The sequence below is a fragment of the Sapajus apella genome, unplaced genomic scaffold (genome assembly GCF_009761245.1).
Source record: "Sapajus apella isolate SASKATOON/1434 unplaced genomic scaffold, GSC_monkey_1.0 scaffold36, whole genome shotgun sequence".
In the NCBI taxonomy this organism is placed as follows: Eukaryota; Metazoa; Chordata; class Mammalia; order Primates; family Cebidae; genus Sapajus; species Sapajus apella.
In genome coordinates this window covers 2,120,802-2,132,890 of record NW_022436976.1, presented here as the reverse complement: position 1 = coordinate 2,132,890, position 12,089 = coordinate 2,120,802, and positions in this window count along the sequence as shown.

The window sequence follows — 12,089 nt, the reverse complement described above, 5'->3', positions numbered from 1 at the left end:
AAAGAACTTAAACAAATTTACACGAAAAAACAAACAACCTCATCAAAAAGTGGGCAAAAGATATGAAAGACACTTCTCAAAAGAAGACATTTATGTGGCCAACAAACATATGAAAAAAAGCTCATCATCACTATTCATTAAAGAAATGCAAATCAAAACCACAATGAGATACCATCTCATGCTAGTTAGAATGGTGATCATTAAAAAGTCAGAAAACAACAGATGCTAGAGAGGATGTGGAGAAATAGGAATGCTTTCATACTGTTGGTGGGAGTGTAAATTAGTTCAACAATTGTGGAAGACAGTGTGGTGATTCCTCTATGATCTAGAAATAGAAATACATTTTACTCAGCAAGCCCATTACTGGGTACATATCCAAAGGATTATAAATCATTTTACTATAAAGAGACATTCACACATATGTTTATTGTGGCACTGTTCACAATAACAAAGACTTGGGACCAACCCAAATGCCCATCAATGATAGACCGGATAAAGAAAATGTGGCACATATACACCATCAATGGAATACTATGCAGCCATTAAAAAAGGATGTATTCATGCCCTTTGCAGGGACATGGATGAAGCTGGAAACCATCATTCTCAGCAAACTAACACAGGAACAGAAAACCAAACACTGCATATTCTCACTCATAAGTGGGAGTTGAACAATGAAAACATATGGACACAGGGAGGGGAACACCATACACTAGGGCCTATCAGGGATGTCAGGGGATAGAGGAGGGATAGCATTAGGAGAAATACCTAATGTAGGTGATGGGTTGATGGGTGCAGCAAACCACCATGGCATGTGTATACCTATGTAACAAACCTGCATTTTCTGCACATGCACCCGAGACCTTAATGTATAATAATAAAAATAAAAAAACAAGTCTACAAAATAGCTAGTATCATGATGACCAAATCAAATCCACACATAACAATACTTATTTTAAGTGTAAATGGGCTAAATGCCGCAATTAAAAGACAGAGTGGCAAGCTGGATAAAGAACCAAGACCCATTGGTATGCTGTCTTCAAGAGACCTATCTCACATGCAAAGACATATATGGGCTCAAAATAAAGAGTTGGGGGAAATTTTACTACACAAATGGAAAATAGAAGAAGCAGGGGTTGCAATACTAGTTTCCGATAAAAAGATTTTAAACTAACAAATATCAAAAAAGACAATGAAGAGCATTACATAATGGCAAAGCTCAATTCAACAAGAAGAGCTAAACATCCTAAATATACATGCAGTCAATACAGGAACACCCAGATTCATAAAGCAAGTTCTTAGAGACCTTCAAAGAGACTTAGATTCCCACACAGTAATAGTAGGAAACTTTAACACCCCACTGACAATATTAGAAAGACCATTGAGACAGAAAATTAACAGACATTCAGAACTTGAACCCAGCTCTGGATCAAGTGGACCTGGTATATATCTACAGCACTCTCCACCCCAAAACAACAGAATACGCATTCTTCTCATTGCCACACAGCACTTACTCTAAAATTGATCACAGAATCAGAAGTAAAACTCCTCAGCAAAGGCAAAAGAACTGAAATCATAACAGTCTCCCTGGTCTGAGAGACTGAGTTCTCACAATCAAATGAGAACTTAAGATTAAGAAATTAACTCAAAATCACACAACTACATGGAACTGAACAACCTGTTTCTCAATGACTCTTGGGTAAATAATGAAATTAAGGCAGAAATCAAGCCGTTCTTTGAAACTAATGAGAACAAAGATACAACATACCAGAATCTCTGGGATGCAGCTAAAGTAGGGTTAAGAGAGAAATTTATTGCACTAATTGCCCATATCAAAAAGCTAGACAAATTTTAAATTAACAACCTAGCATCACAACTAAAAGAACAAGAGAATCCAGAGCAAACAAACCCCAAAGCTAGCAGAAGACAAGAAATAACAAAGATTAGAGGTGAACTGAAGGAGACAGAGACATGAAAAATCCTTCAAAAAAAATCAATGAATCCAGAAGCTATTTTTTTGATTTAAAAAAGTAATGAAATAAACCACTTGCCAGACTAATAAAGAAGAAAACACAGAAGATTCACATAAACACATTCAGAAATGATAAAGGAGATATCACCACTGATCCCACAGAAATACAACCATAAGAGTTGTCTGTATAAACACCTCTGTGCACATATACTAGAAAATCTAGAAGAAATGAATAAATTGCTGGACACATATATGCTTCCAAGACTGAATCATGAAGAAATAAAATCCCTGAATAGACGAGTAATGAGTTTTGAAATTGAGGCAGTAATAAATAGCCTACCAGCCAAAAAACAAACAAACAAAAAAGCCCAGGACCAGATGGATTTACAGCTGAACTCTACCAGAGGTACAAAGAATAGATGGTACCATTTCTACTGAAACTATTCCAAAAAAATAGAAAAGGAGGGACTCCTCCCTAACTCATCCAAGGAGGCCAGCATCATCCTAATACCAAAACCTGGTAGGGTTGCAACAAAGAAGAAAACTTCAGGCCAATAACCTTGATGAACATTGATGCAATAGTTCTCAACAAAATACTGACAAACAAAATCCAGCAGCATATCAAAAAGCTTATGCAGGCTGGGTGTGGTAGCTCATACCTATAATCCCAGCACTTTAGGAGGCCAAATCAGGTGGATTATTTGAGGCCAGGAGTTTGAGACCAGCCTGGCCATCACAGCAAAACCCTGTCTCTACTAAAAATACAAAAAAAAGAAGAGAAAGAGGGGAAAGAAAAAAAAATTAGCTGGGTGTGGTGGCATGTGCCTATAGTCCTAGCTACTTGGAAGGCTGGGGCATGAGAATTGCTTGAGCCCAGGAGGCAGAGGTTGCAGTGAGCCTAGGCTGTGCTACTGCACTCCAGCCTGAGGGACAGAGTGAGACTCTGTCTTAGTAGTGGCACAGTCCTATAATCCCAGCTACTCAGGAGACTGAGGCAGGAGAATCATTTGAACCCAGGAGGCAGAGGTTGCAGTGAGCCAAGATTACACCACTGCACTCCAGCCTGGGTGACAGAGTGAGACCCTGTCTCAAAAAAAAAAAAATGCTTATCCACCACAATCAACAAGGCTTTATCATCAGGATGCAAGGTTGGCTCAATATATGCAAATCAATAAATGTGATTCATCACATAAATAGATCTAAAGACAAAACCCACATGATTATCTCAATAGATGCAGAAAAGGCCTTTGATAAAATTCAACATCCCTTCATGTTAAAAACTCTGAATAAACTCGGTATTGAAAAAACATACCTCAAAATAATAAGAGCTATATATGACAAACTCACAGCCGATATCATACTGAATGGGCAAAAGGTGGAAGTATTCTCCTTGAAAACTGATACAAGACAAGGATGACTTCTCTCACCACTCTCATTCAACATAGTATTCGAAGTTCTGGCCAGGGCAATCAGGCAAGATAAATAAATAAATAGTATTCAAATAAGGAGAGAGGAAGCTAAACTGTCTTTGTTTACAAATGACATGATCCTATATCTAGAAATCCCCATTTTCTCAGGCCAAAAACTTCTTAAGCTAAAAAGCAACTCCAGCAAAGTCTCAGTACACAAAATCAATGTGCAAAAATTGCTAGCATTCCTGCATGCAAACAACAGGCAAGCCAAGAACCAAATTGTGAATGAACTCCCATTTAAAATTGCCACAAAAAGAATAAAATACCTAGTAATACAGCTAACAAGGGAAGTAAAGGACCTCTTCACCACTGCTCAAAGAAATCAGAGGTGATACAAACAAATGAAAAAATATTCCATGCTCATGGATAGGAAGAATCAATACCGTGAAAATGGCCATACTGCCCAAAGCAATTTATAGATTCAATGCTAATGGTAGTTTAATTCCTATTAAACTACCACTGACATTTTTCACAGAATTAGAAAAAACTATTTTAAAATTTATATGGAAACAAAAAAGAGCCTGAATAGCCAAGACAATCCTAAGCAAAAAGAACAAAGCTGGAGGCATCATACTACCCAACTTCAAACTATACTACAAGGCTACACTAGCCAAAACAGCATGGCACTGGTACAGGAACAGACACATGGACCAGTGGAATAGGATAGAGAATCCAGAAATAAGATGACACACCTACAACCATCTGATCTTCAACAAACCTGACAAAAACAAGCAATGGGGAAAGGATTCTCCATTTAATAAATGGTGCTGGAAGAACTGGGTATCTGTATGCAGAAAATTGAAACTGGACCTCTCCTTATACCATATGCAAAAATCAACTCAAGATGGATTAAAGACTCTAATGTAAAACCTCAAACTATAAAAACCCTAGAACAAAATCTAGGGCAATACCATTCAGGACATAGGCATCGGCAAAGATTTCATCACAGACTCTACAAACAATTGCAACAAAAGCAAAAATTAACAAATGAGATCCAATTAAAGAGCTTCTGCACAGCAAAAGCAACTATCATCAGAGTAAACAGACAACCTATGGAATGGGAGAAAATTTTTGCAATCAATCCATCCAACAAAGGTCTGCAAAGAACTTAAACAAATTAAAAAAAAAAAAAAAAGAAAGAAAACCCATTGAAAAGTGGGCAAAGGACATGAACAGACATGCATGTGCCCAACAAACATATGAAAAGAAATTCAACATCACTGATCACTGGAGAAATGCAAATCCAAACCACAATGAGATACCATCTCACACCAGTCAGAATGGCTACTATTAAAAAGTCAAAAAAAACAACAGATGCTGGTAAGGTTGTAGAGAAAAAGGAACGCTTTTATACTGTTAGTGGGAGTGTAAGTTAATTCAACCATTGTGGAAGACCGTGTGGCCATTCCTCAAAGACTTAGAGGCAGAAATACCATTTGACTTAGCAATCCCATTACTGGGTATATACCCAAAGGAATATAAATCATCCTATTATAAAGATACATGCATGTGTATGTTCTTTGCACCACTATTCACAACAGCAAAGAAATGGAATCAACCTAAATGCCCATCGATGATAGACTAGATAAAGAAAATGTGGCACATATACACGATGGAATACTATGCAGCTATAAAAAAAGAACGAGATTATGTCCTCTGCAAGGACATGGATAGAGCTGGAGACCATTATCCTCAGCAAACTAATGCAGGGACAGAAAGCCAAATACCACATGTTCTCACTGATAAGTAGGAGCTGAATGATGAGAACACATGGACACATCGTGGGAAACAACACCCACTGGGGCCTGTCAGAGGGTGGAAAAGATAAGAGGGAGAATATCAGAAAGGAGAGTTGATGAATGCCCAGCTTAGTACCTAGGGATGGGATGAGGATCTGTGCAGCAAACAACCACGGCGCACGTTTACCTATGTAACGAATCTGCACATCCTTGCACATGTACCCCTGAACTTAAAATTAAAAAAAAAAAAAGAACTTTCCCAAAGATTTGATCTTATATCAGGTAAAACCCAATTATTTTTGAAGAATGTGTCCTCCTTCAAAATAAGAGATTATACTCTCAAAGCTTTAAAAATAAAACACCCACACTCATACACACAAACTTTGTCCAAGAAACATTTGCAGACTGTTAGTGGCATTTCTGTAGTCTGTGAAAAAATTTCCGTCCTATTATATTCTTGAAAATTGTTATTATTATTATTATTTTAGGATTCAAAAAACAAAAGTTTTCAAAAGCAAAGACAGCAGCAAAAGCAGCAGCAGGTCAGTGACACCTCGAGCTCTGACACAGCAGCAGCAGCTGCCACCCCAACGGCAGCCTCCACAGCCACGGACATGTGTTACATGAAACATAATATTCCATAAAAATTATATTTAATATTTAAAATAATAGAGGCACGATAGGGGATATTAGAATCCAATTTTTCTACTTGAACGCTTTTTTCTTTTTCATTGTAGAGCCCCATGTTCTGGTTGAGCATGAGAAAAATGGTTTCGTATTAACAGCCCCTGATTACAGCATTGAGCTTTATGATGAAAAACCATGCAAGGTCCTTTGTCCTGTACTACTCTAGTCCAAATAACCATCACCTCTCTTTGGGCCAGCTGTAATGGCCCGCTATTTGAACCTCTTATCTCCTCAAAGCACACAGAAGTATCTTTCAAAAGCATAAATCAAATCTTACCACTTTCCAGGTGGGTGTGGTTGTGCACACCTGCAGTCTCAGTTACCGAGGAGTCTGAGGCAGGAGGATCATTGGAGCCTTGGAGTTCCAGTCCAGCCTGGGTAATGGAGAGGGACTTCCTCTCAAATAACAAAAACCAAAAAAATGAAAACAAAAACAAAAACAAAAAAAACTTACCACTTACCATCTCATTCCAAATTAAATACAAAGTCCTCACTGTGGCCTCTAATGCTCTTGAACTCTGGCAGGTCTGGTGTCTGGTGAGGGTCCATTTTCTGCTCCCAAATGGCACCTTTGTGCCACATCCTCACATGGCAGAAGACAGAAGGGCAAAGAGGGTTCAAACCATGTGTGAAGTCTCTTTTACAAGGGCTTTAACCCCATTCATGAGGGAGGAAGCCTCATGACTGGATCACCTCCTAAAGGCCCCATCTCTTAATAGGATTGCATTGGATATTAAGTTTCAACATGAATCTTGGAGAGGACACTTCCAGACCATAACAACGAGAAACAAGGAATACTTCAGCAACTGTTTCTTTGGGCCACAGACACAAATCAACCGATTTGATAAAGTTTTTCCAATGAAATGACCGACGACCTTAAATTGATAATTTGTGATGTCACGTAGGCTTTTTGGGATATTCATTTCTTGCAATAACCTTATTTATTTCTTGTCATAACCTTATTATGGCTCCCATTTTACAAATGATATAACTGAGGCCTAAAGAAGCAAAATGACTTGTTCATAGTCACACAGCTGATGTGAGAGCTGAGAATGAAAATCTCCTGATCCTTGATGTTCTACTATCCTGGGTCCTACTTTAATTGGGAAATTGAAACTCATTCAGCTCGTTGAATGCTGGGTCACTTGCTCAGTTACAACTTCAGTGATCAGGGCACTTCACTCTTCAGAGTTCGTTTGTATATACATGAAGTTCTCCCTTTTGTAGGCTTCTGTCTGTGTAAGTACAAACAAACCAGAGGCATGAATGAAATTGGGAATGAAATTAATGACTCCTTTATGTCCCATGCCAGGGAATCATCTCAATAGTTTATGCAAGCTTAGCTCATCCACACAATATCAAACAGGCAATCACAGTTCCCCTATGATGCCAGACAAAACAGAACTTTGTTCCTCCTACACAAAAGAGTTCAAAATCACAGGTTTAAAAACCTCTTACCATTCAGTTTCATCCCACTATTGTGTTAAACATGCTTAATGAAAAATCTGTGCTGAGTTCTTTTCTGTTTTCCCACAATGAAAGTCACAAGAATGGAAACTCAGTTCCAAATGTTTCCATTTGGAAATGAAGTTGAGAGAAAGCAGTCTCATAAGTATGTATTAAGTGCCTATGGAAGCAGAGTCTCATGTTCCAAGCAGTGACATTCAGAAACAAATAAAAACACATATTCTTGGCCTCAGAGGAGCTACCATTGTTGTTTGAAGAATGGAGCACTTACCATCTAATAGAGGAGTGAAAGCCTAACATACAAAATCAATTTCAAAACAAAGACTAGGACTTCTCAATTTAGAAGAGGAGATACTTGAATTTTTCTCACACATCGTCCCCTCACCAGGGCTCCTGAGTAGAACATTTTAGACTATGTAGGACATAGTTTGAAAACCACTGCTCAAATCAGTACAGCATTAATTAAAGAGTAGGCATTGAATACCATGCCCATTGGGTGTTGATCCAGGAAAGAAGCTGGGAGCCCTAGTCTTGGAACCCAGCTGAGGGTAGCCTAGAATGTCATTCATGTATAGTCTTCAACCTTTATTTGCAAGGGCTGAAGTCCCTGGTCTTGTTCACAATCATCCTGCTGTATTTTGGTCTTCTTGGATGGCACATCTGGTGGGCAAACTCTAGAATTGCCAACTGCAAACAAGGAGTAAGAACAATCCCTCTGTCCTCTGGCCATCCTACCCCGTAGCTGAGGGGAGTATCAGCAAGCCTGCAGCATTTTCTGGAGTTCACAGACTAGTTGTGTTCTCTTGATGGTCACATGCAGCATGTGGAGGATACTACAGAATATGTTAATGATGGTTTTGAACATATTTTCAGAAGCATAAAGTTTCCAGCTTTCTGTGGTATGTTTAAATTTAACAGGGACAGAGAGGTGGGCTGCCATCATAGCGGTTTTGGGGCCAGAAACATATTCATCTATTCGAGGAGATCAAATCTAGAAACAAGATTGTGGAAAATGCTAGCATTTTTCAAATAAAAATGTTTGAAAGAAAATATTAGAAAACATCATTAGTGTTTAAGAATTTTTTTTTTTAGTTTACTCTAGCAGTCTGTTCATTCTTTCATCCTATAAATATGTAGCAAGTACCTGCCTTGTAAGTCCTGTAATGTGCTAAACCTTGGGATCCCTTTCAAAGAGCTGGATGAGGTTTCCATGATGTCATACCAACCTGAAGATTTTCCAGGGCATTTAAGGTCTTCACTTACTGTAATTTCTCCCCAATTCCCTTCCACTCCATTTCTGAAAACATACAAGCCTTTGGGAAATCCACCAGACCTGGGCAGAAGCCTAATTAGCCTTTTGGAGAATCCCCAGTGGCTCCAGTGGTCCTCATTGTTTTGATCTCAGACTCCTGACCTGGTTTAGAGGCAAATCTGGTGTTGCATGGGATAGCATTTTATCATCTGCAGGTAGAGATCTGGCTACTTCCTTGCATATGAGAAAAAGAGAACTGAGAAAGCCAATTTCAAATTGAGTTGGCAGAAACCAGTGTGCAGGAAGAACTATTCTGGCAGTTTTTAAATGACTTCCAAAGTATTTTGCATTTGAGAGAGCAACTAAACTGGTAAAATAAACACTTGGATTGTACAGAATGTTTGATGGAGTTGTGTGGAGGGGTATGGGCAGAGAGAGCCTCTCCCTCTCCGTTCTCTGCCCTCCCCTCAGTTCTACCTCACCAGACCTCTCTGGGCTCCCTTTAGGAATGCAATATAGGCTTAGCTCTTCCTGCACACTTGGGGGTGAGTTTCCCCTGGTGTTAACTCTGAAAAATTCAGGAGGAGAGCATGAGAGTTTAAGACCTTAGCCTTTCTTATCTGTGATTCAGATCTGTGTTTCAAAGAGGATTTACTCGCATTAAAAAGAGAGAAGTCCACAACCCTAGAAGATTCTGATCATGATGGAAGAAGAATTTGCACTGTTCTCATTGATTAGACATAGAAAATCATTAGTTTTGCTTCTAGGAAAGAATTTAAACAATTGAGAAAACTGTGGATTCTGTAGTCACAGCAGGAAGAAAGCGGAGGAAAAACATTGAAAAGTAGCAAAATTATTAATAAGAAATGGGTCCTGTTTGGTTTCTATAACTTAGTTCTTCTGACTCATAGACGTTATAAAAAGGACGCCGCCTGAATCAGAAATTTATTTTGGAGATATTACAGCTGCTCCCTTACTGTTGGAAGGCACTTGTGAAAAAACTGTATAATACTGAAGACTTACAGCAGTGTTAGAAATGGTCCAGGCCGGGTGTGCCTGTAATACCAGCACTTTGGGAAGCCAAGGTGGATCACTTGAGGCCAGGGGTTCAAGACCAGCCTGGGCAACACAGCAAAACCTCATCTCTACAAACAAATAAACATCCAAAAAAAAAAAAAAATTAGCCAGGCGTGGTAGCACACACCAGTAGTTGCAGTTGGTCAGGCGTCTGAGGTGAGACAATCACTTGAGCCCAGGAGATCAAGGCTGCAGTGAGCCGTGATTGTGCCACTGGGCAACAGAGTAAGACCCTGTCTCAAAAATCAAACAAAACCAAGCACACAAACAAAAAAAAAAAAAAAAAGAGAAAGAAATGGTCCAAAAGAAAGGTTAAAGTACAAAACAGAAGTGTGGGCCCTCTGGTTATTACCAATACTCAGAAAACTGCCTATTTGAGAATTAGGCCAATTCCTGTTATGAACTATAAAGCTTGAACTATAGTCAATGGATGTTCCGTGTTGGTTTAGAATGATTGGTTGGGCGAAGAATTCTTTCAGAATAAGCTTTGTTTACGCTCCCAGGGCTTAACAAGCCCCATGTTTGTCTCAGGCCTCTAAAAAAATTTTAAATGTAGTAACAAACAGTGGACAATTCATTATAGTACCCTCCATTATACTACTTGATATGAAGGCAGATAAATCCTGTTTCTAAGGAGCAGAGAAACTGACCAGGAAAGTTGAAACATACAGCTCTAGGAATTGTACTTTATTTAAGCCTCAATTTAGATAAATTAGACTACGTGAACTAAGTTAGGAACAATAACATATTCTTATCACGTATGAGTCTTCTGTAAGCTGTTTTGAAATAGAAGGTTAATAAAAGCCTGGAGGCTCAAACATTCAATTCTGTTCTGGTATTTTCAATATTGATTAATTATTTTTAATGAAGCCCTACATATGGAGTTTTCTTAAGACATTTTGGTGGTGAAATTAAGGCAAAAAAGAAAAACAAGTTGCTATTTCATTATAGGGGTGGGGACAGAACAAGACTGAAGGGGTAGGGACCAGCGGTGAGGAAATGGGGCAGGCAATGGCCACTCATTGAGATTTTGGTTAAAAAATACCAATAATAGCACACAAATGGAGTAGCTGTGTAGACTCAGGAGACTCAGGGAACTCTGTGTGTGTTGAAGGTTTGACTTAAAACTATGCCCAACAGGGTTGTGGGGGGTGGGGGGTGGCAGAGGAGTTGTGGAGAAATGCTGAAGGTTGAAGATGTCTGGAAGAGGCTGAGTCCCAAGGAAATGAAGTCATGAGATGCAGGGCACAGGTGGAAGCTTTAATCCTATGATCAGGGAAAAAGGAGTAGCTTGGGAAGAAAGGCTTGGTCCTAGAGGCTGGGAACTCAGCACAGGTCTGTGCTCTATGCCCAACAGACTACCCAAAACTCGCTTGGACTCAACTGTGTCTTCCCTTCTGAAGCTCTGTGCCCTTAGAATCCAGTTTGGGCCAGGTGCAGCAGCTCACACCAATAATCCTAGCACTTTGGGAGGCAGAAGCGGGTAGACTGCTTGAGTCCAGGAGTTCAAGACCAGCCTGGGCAACATGGCAAAGCCCCATCTCTATAAAAAATACTAAAAATTAGCCAGGTATGTTGGCATGTAGTCCCAGCTACTTAGGAGGCTGAGGTGGGGGATTACTTGAGTCTAGGGCAGTTGAGGCAGCAGTGAGCCATGATCGTGACAACGCACTCCAGAGGTGACACAGCGAGACCCTATCTCAAAAAAAAATCAATTTATGCCACATAGATCTGATCATATGCTTTTCTCCTTAAATACTTCAATCATTGTTTTTAAATTAAAAATCTAAACCTGAGAGCTGGCATATGAACCCCAGTTCTGTTTCTCACCATTTTCCTCTGGCCTCTAGTCCACTCACTATGCTCTGGCCTCCCAGTGGTCTCAGTGTGGTCCCTGGACCAGCAACAACATGAATATCACCTGAGAACTTGTTTAAAATGCAAACTTTCAGGCCCTACCCTAGATGTAATGACTCAGACACTCCGGAGGAGGGATCCAGCAATCTGCTTCTTAACAAGGCTGCCAGGGCCTTCCGGTGCTGGCTCAAGTTTGAGAACCACTGGGCTGGTTCTGCTGAACCACTGGCTCTTCCCTACACCCCACCGTATAACCTGTCCAGGCCTTTGTGCATGCTGTTCTCTCTGACCAAAAGTCTTTTCTCTCTCCCACTCCTTTTTTTAAAAGTCAAAGCCAGCATCATTCCCTCTATAATTCATTTCCTGTTCAGCTATTTCATTCCTGATAATGATGACTGCCTGTCATCCCTGCATCCACGGAAACCAGTGAAAATGTCTATCATTCGTGTGCCATGCTTTGCTGTCTTCATGGTTTCTGTGTCTACCTCCTCAAAAGACAGCAAGCTCCCCAAGGTAGTGGTTGTATTTGTCCTGGCATACTGCTGGGGCTCAGAAAATGTTCGTTGAGT